Source organism: Melanostigma gelatinosum (genome assembly GCF_949748355.1).
Source record: "Melanostigma gelatinosum genome assembly, chromosome: 17".
Taxonomy (NCBI): Eukaryota; Metazoa; Chordata; class Actinopteri; order Perciformes; family Zoarcidae; genus Melanostigma; species Melanostigma gelatinosum.
In genome coordinates this window covers 5,673,866-5,680,222 of record NC_136650.1, presented here as the reverse complement: position 1 = coordinate 5,680,222, position 6,357 = coordinate 5,673,866, and positions in this window count along the sequence as shown.

The following is a 6,357-nucleotide window of genomic DNA, read 5'->3' as shown; positions in this document are numbered from 1 at the left end:
CGCATTAAAGATTGTTTTTAAGAAAAAGAATAAATGTCAACATTTGCTTGATTAGTGGTATAATCTATTGCTGTTAATTAATTTGTCATCAAGTGACAATTTAAGATGGCCACTAAAAATTCAAAGTCACATTCAGCTCGTGGTAATCCTTCGATGATTGATGCAAACAGGGAGAGACAAAAAAAAGTGTCCCGCACACTAACATGGGGGTGAAATAAAGAGGTTTCTCACATTTAAAGGATATATTTGTACATCCATAGTTTGTTGTCACCTCACAAGAATCTTTTCCAATGTTCTGGCGCCGTTAAACGTGATTCAAGAGCGCGAACATTTTTACATTCAGCCTCCTAAAAACTAGGACCCGATACAACGAAACTCTACTCAAATACTCAAAATACTCAAATACTGTGAAGACTATTAGTGTCCCGTGTGAACTGGAAAACTACATTTTTGTTGCCTAAACCAACTTTTTGTTTGGTTTTGTTCCGTAGTCATTTTCAACCAAACCATGGTGTTATTGAACAAAACCTAACCGAGTAGTTTTGCAGCATTTTCTGTTTGTTATTTTCTTTATATTTACAGCCTTTAACTGTGTATTTCAAACTGTTACGTTTGATAAAATACGTTTCCCTCAAAAGGCGGTGTAGTACTGTTTACTTGTATGGGAATGTTATTTCGTGGGAGAAAGAGTTGCTTAAATTAAAGGTATTCCGAGAGTCTCAAAATTATAATTCAACAATTTGCACAAAGTCAATGGTGAAAAAGCATTGATGAAGACTTCTAAGTCACCCCTCTCTGTCCCTCCGATAATGGCTGAAAAGTGAAAACAGCTTCAATTGGTCAAGTTTTTAGAGAAAGGAGGCGTTGGAGTGACACTTGGAGTGAAGTTGTGTGAGGAGGAGCGCTGCTTTAGCTTTCAGCGTGTGCGTTTATTTGAGGTGTCTGTCAAAATAAGCTCCGTCCGTTGGATATTTAGACAAGCGAGCAGGGGATTGAACTGTAATTGGCCCTCGGGGGAAACTTTTCTTTCTGTGCTCGTAGAAAATCAGAAGAGAAAAAGTTATCAGGAGCTCGATATTGTCTGCTTCTACAAAGCAGCCGCTCCTTTCACCTCGGAGTTCCCGTGCGAGAGGAATAGACCTCTGCGTGGCCATTGTTTGGTGTGATTGCAGCGGCCCGTCGCACGTCCCTCTGAAGGATTAGATTGATCCACTGACTGGAGGTGAAGTCCTGGTGTCTGCACCCAGCAACACAAGGGCCAGGAGGGGCTTGTGGTCCTGAAGCTGTTTTTGTCCTTTTTTTTGTTTTTTACTGGGTACTGACATTAATTACCCATTTTAGGCAACTGGGAACCATTGTGTGTGTGTGTGTGTGTGTGTGTGTGTGTGTGTGTGTGTGTGTTTGTGTGTGTGTGTGTGTGTGTGTGTGTGTGTGTGTGTGTGTGTGTGTGTGTTTGCAGCTGGAAGGTGAATCCGTTAACATGTGCAGGAGTGAAGGTCTAGGGTGAATAAAGTGTCCAGAGAAGTTAAGTAATCTAAAGTAAAAATATCTGAAGTGAAATACTGAACAAGAGCTCAAGATTGTCGATAAAGAGAATATTAGTTATTAAAATTTACCAATTTATCACACGGTTACCATGAAATTGCATTTTCATTTCGATTTAGATCTTGAGTCAGTGTCTTTTTGTTTTGTTGAGATTTCCATCAATATTCCGATATTAGACACACACACACTTTTAATGTAAAGCATGTAAAGAATATGATTTACAGTCTCCTTCCTCTGGCTCACAACTCTGTAGAATCCTCCATTTTAAGGTTCAATTTGAATTTATCACATTTTTCAAAAAGTGCAACTTTTAATACATCTGCATCTGAAGAAGTTACTGGAACTTTGCTTTACTGGACTTTTTCTAATTAATTGAACACTTTAAGGGGCGTTTTCCAAAAGATATGACTTATGTTGACATTATTCTGGTCTATTTCTTTCCCTCCTCTCTTAATTTACTGCTCCTCCCTTTTTTTTCTGGATGAAATAATGAATAAAGTCCAGACAGGGAAGAGGACAAACGGCACATAAAATCAGAAAGTTAAACACACTCTTAATTGTCATGTGTGACTGAGTGACATTCTCAAATCTCGTCTCGGCCTGAATGTTTCCCTCCCCTCGTCTTTTTTTTCTCTCTCTCTCTCTCAGACTGATTTATACACACAACATGTTGCACAATGGGAGCCTTGTTTGCTAAATGGGATAGCCTTAATGGAGACTTATATTTCCAGGATTATATCTGTATTCAGTTGCAAATGATTTGGAGGGGTGGGGGGATGGGGGGCCCCGTTTCAATACTCTTCCTCTGTCTATGAATAATAGTATCATTTGAATTAAGTGGACACCTGGTGCAGTGGGTAAGGCTCTGAGGCGCGCTGTTGACCCGCCACCACTGCCAACTTCCCTTTTTCCCAGCCTGTCCTTATCCGTCCCTCCGAGCCTCCGATTTCATTCTCCCTTGCACTAAATGCCACACACTTGTAACTTTAGTCTCCCTTCGGCAAGAAACTTTGCTCTCCCCCTGAAAGGCGAAGGGGTAAGAGAGGGAGAGGAAAAAAAAAAAACTCAAAAAGAAGGGGAGAAATTCTTATCAATCTCCTCTTAGATTTGGGGCAAAGTCATTTGAAAGCGCGGTGTAACATTTCAGGGAAAACTTCCAATTAAATACTGTAAAAAAAAGATAAAATAACAGTATCCCGGAGCTGCCCGGCGCTCGTATTAAAGCCCCCTTTTGTTGATTTATTGTACATTAGCCACTGAGCCATGCAGGGAAGGGGACATTTCAGAGGGGATTCTATTTGTATGCATCCTGCGTCTACTCCACACACAATCAGGCCTGTATTGCGTTTTGCAAATTTATACCAGGATGTAGGTTTAGAGTGTCCCCCTCCCCTCCCTGCTCCCCTCCCCTGAAAGAAAAAGAAAGTTTTTCAAGTAAGTGTCTGCTTTCATGAGCACAAGTGATTGAGGCTCACAAACAAAGCCTTGTTTCTAAACTCACAGATGTACAGCCCCGCTGTAGCTTTGTCCTCCGCCCCCGAGAAGCATTCACAGATTTTCTATTAGAGCACAACATTGGATTGTTTGGAAATACTCTTTTTTTGTTTTTTAAGAGTGGACATTCAATAATAACCCAAAGCTTTCCCAGGGCTGTATCTTTCACCGAGGAGGAGGAAACGAAAGAAGTCTTTTCTGTCCGGATATCAGATTTTAAATAAAAAGGAAGTGCATCTTTTTTTCATTCTTTCCTCATGATTGTAAAACGCATCGAGGAACTAACAAGACCCGGAGGTCATTCGATCGAATGACAGCAATGATATTTGGCACTTTAACTCCTTAATGAGAGTTCCGGGAGCAATACAAGTGTCTTATGTTTGAAGTCACTTTATAGTGGTGGAGAGTACACTTCTCCTTCAACTAAACAAACATAATCTTAAATCTCCGACCTGTTTGGCTTGTAACTCTTATGAAAACTAAAATCAGTGTCTAGTCGCGGCCCCTTGTCATGTTTCAGATGTCTATCAGCTGTCAGCAGCAGTTCACCTCTAAACTTCCCACATGGTTTCATTCAGTATATGAAAAGAAAAGCAAAGAGCAGAGAAACATCGAAAAGTGAACACAAGTTCATCACAGGATTCTGTTTTCACGAACCAGCTCACGACCCCACCAGGGTTGATAGTGACCCTTTGGAGGGGCCTGACCCTCAGGTTGGTGACCGCCTGACTAAAATACATAACTGTGTACAAAGTACCTCGTCCAGTACATGTACATCGATGCATCAGTATCGCTGACCTGCCATCTTTCTGCAGATCGAGTACTTCTACTTATGATACTTTAAGAAGGTTGAACTGATATTACTTACACTTCTACATGAGTAGGTAAAGAAACATCCACATGGCACACTATTTTAAACTCTCCCACAATCTTACATTCCCTCATAACTAAACTCTCAATTGTGTCTCAGAGGAGACGTATTTCCTCACCAGATCACAGTCGTTAATGTTGTGAATTGAAACCAAACAAAATTTCTTTACAAAACTACTTTGCCAGCTTTAGGCTGCAGAACTACTCATCGGTTATGTTTGTCATATGTTTGGTGTCCAGTCTCCTCCGTCCTACCTGGACTTCAGGGGGACTCGTTTGAAACGTATTTGCGATACGTCAAAAGCAAACATAACCCATGACAACAGTTTTAAGACGGGGCTGTTTTTATTATGCACACAATTTGAACGTAAATCAACTAATTGTGCATGTACATTTCAATTTGTCTTAAATATGTTATATATATATATATAAAGGTTATTCTTTACTCAGTTTTCAAGACAAGTGAGGTGCTTTCTGACAACAGATGACTCTTTAACTTCAAGAAAGTCCTAATGTCAGCCTTTGTACAGACAGCACAGGGAGGAAACACACACACACACACACACCGACGCTCAGGAAGAGATAGAGGAGGACGGTCATGTTAGAGATGACGGAGGAACAATTATCCCTCTAATTCTCTTGTCGATGCAGTTATGTCTTATGTGGTCGATGGACATGCAGTTGTTATCTCTGATCGATGCTGAGACACTTCATAACACATCTGAGCGTGATAGAAGCTGATATCCCGCGCGACACCTCCTGATCCCCATTTAGCTATGATTGCAGGCGTGGATCTGCTGGGCTGGTTATGGATTCGCTACGTTGGCCCTGAAGTGGCCGCCGTCGACGATGTGATTAAATCAATGATCATCTCTCCGAAGGCTCTTTGATTCCGTCTCGTTTGGCCGCGCAGCAGAACAGAGCCGACCGTCTCAGCAGCGCTGGGACAAATTACACAGGCGTTCACTGTCTGGATACTGAAGGAGAAATGTATGAGATTATAAGTGTAGTGTAATGTAGTGCAGGTCATTATTTACCTTGTGTGAGTGTATGATGGGATGATTTAGACTCAAGGTCCACTTGCTTGCTTTTTAAGGGCTTTCACACGCATCTCATTATCTACATCAGTTGTACCAGTAAATGGATTTCTAAGAGGTTTTTTAAAGGTTTTTGAGGTTTTTTTGTGGTAATATTTTGAAGATGTTTCAGATTCCTAGTTTTTCTGTTTAGAATTTCTCTTTGAATTGTTAATTGAAGGTTTGTACTTTTGGAAATCTAAGAATTTTATGGATTTCCAAAGCTTTTAAGGTATTTTTTAAATTATGTTTTCGTGTATTTTACGATTGTTTGTTTCAGAATTTTTGAGTTTCTTTTGAGATGTTTAAAGGTTTTTAATTGCAGTTTTAGGGACAAAAAAAGGTGAAAGGGTTTAAAGGTAATTGAGTGATAGGATTTAGGCTTTCCCTAAAACAATTTAGTTTTTCGGGGATGATTTGTGAGACTTTTAAGGCTTTCTCAAGGATTTTAAAGGAATTTTAAACAGGTTTTGACTGTGTTTTGTAAAATCTCCTCCTTTGTGACCGATATCAGTCTTATAATGTCACTCCATATCATTTACCTTCATCTTCAGTGGCCTTAATGAAAAGAAGACATTTCACACGCTGTAACTACTGCATCTTGACAAAATCTTTGTCATTTCATTGGTCTCGCAAAACCGTTTCTTTTCCTACACGTGACGATAACTGAGTGCTGCTGCGGCTCGGCCTCGGTTGTGTCTAGACAACAGGAAATGCAAAATTGCATTTGTTTACAGCCTCGCGGAGCTCAGGGCGGGTGGTGGTTTCAAAGTGCAGCAGCCGGCAAGGACGGCGGAGAGTTGGCGAGGCCGCCACGAACGGGCCGGATGTGAGAGTGAGGTTTGTCTTCAGGCAGCCGGCGAGGATGTGCTGTAAAAACTGCTGTCAAGCAGATTGGACTCTGTCTCTCTCTCTCTCTCTCTCTCTCTCTCTCTCTCTCTCTCTCTCTCTCTCTCTCTCTTCACTCCCCCTATCCTGCCTCCTCCGCTCTCTCGTTGGACGCACGTTCTGCCATTTTTGTGGCGGAGTCCGCCGCGTCATGGCTGCAGGACAACAAGAGTGCGAGGCGGGTATAAACAGAAACATTTACTGGGTTTGATTGAGGCCAAATTCTTCTCTCCTTTTCATTTCTCTGTAAACACCATGTCCCCATCAAAAAAGTGTCGACGAGCCCCTGGCAGCATCAGGATGTTTGCGGGTTCCTACGCCGGCAGGACCAGACATAATACAAACACAACCCCGATGACAGATCTTGTCAGCTGTCCGGCTGTCTGTCCATCCAGCTATTGATTGTCCTTCAGCAGCAGGTCATAAATGAGCCGTGATCATCTGGCTGAAAAACATGTTCTCAACATCTGACCTGTCACTAGAG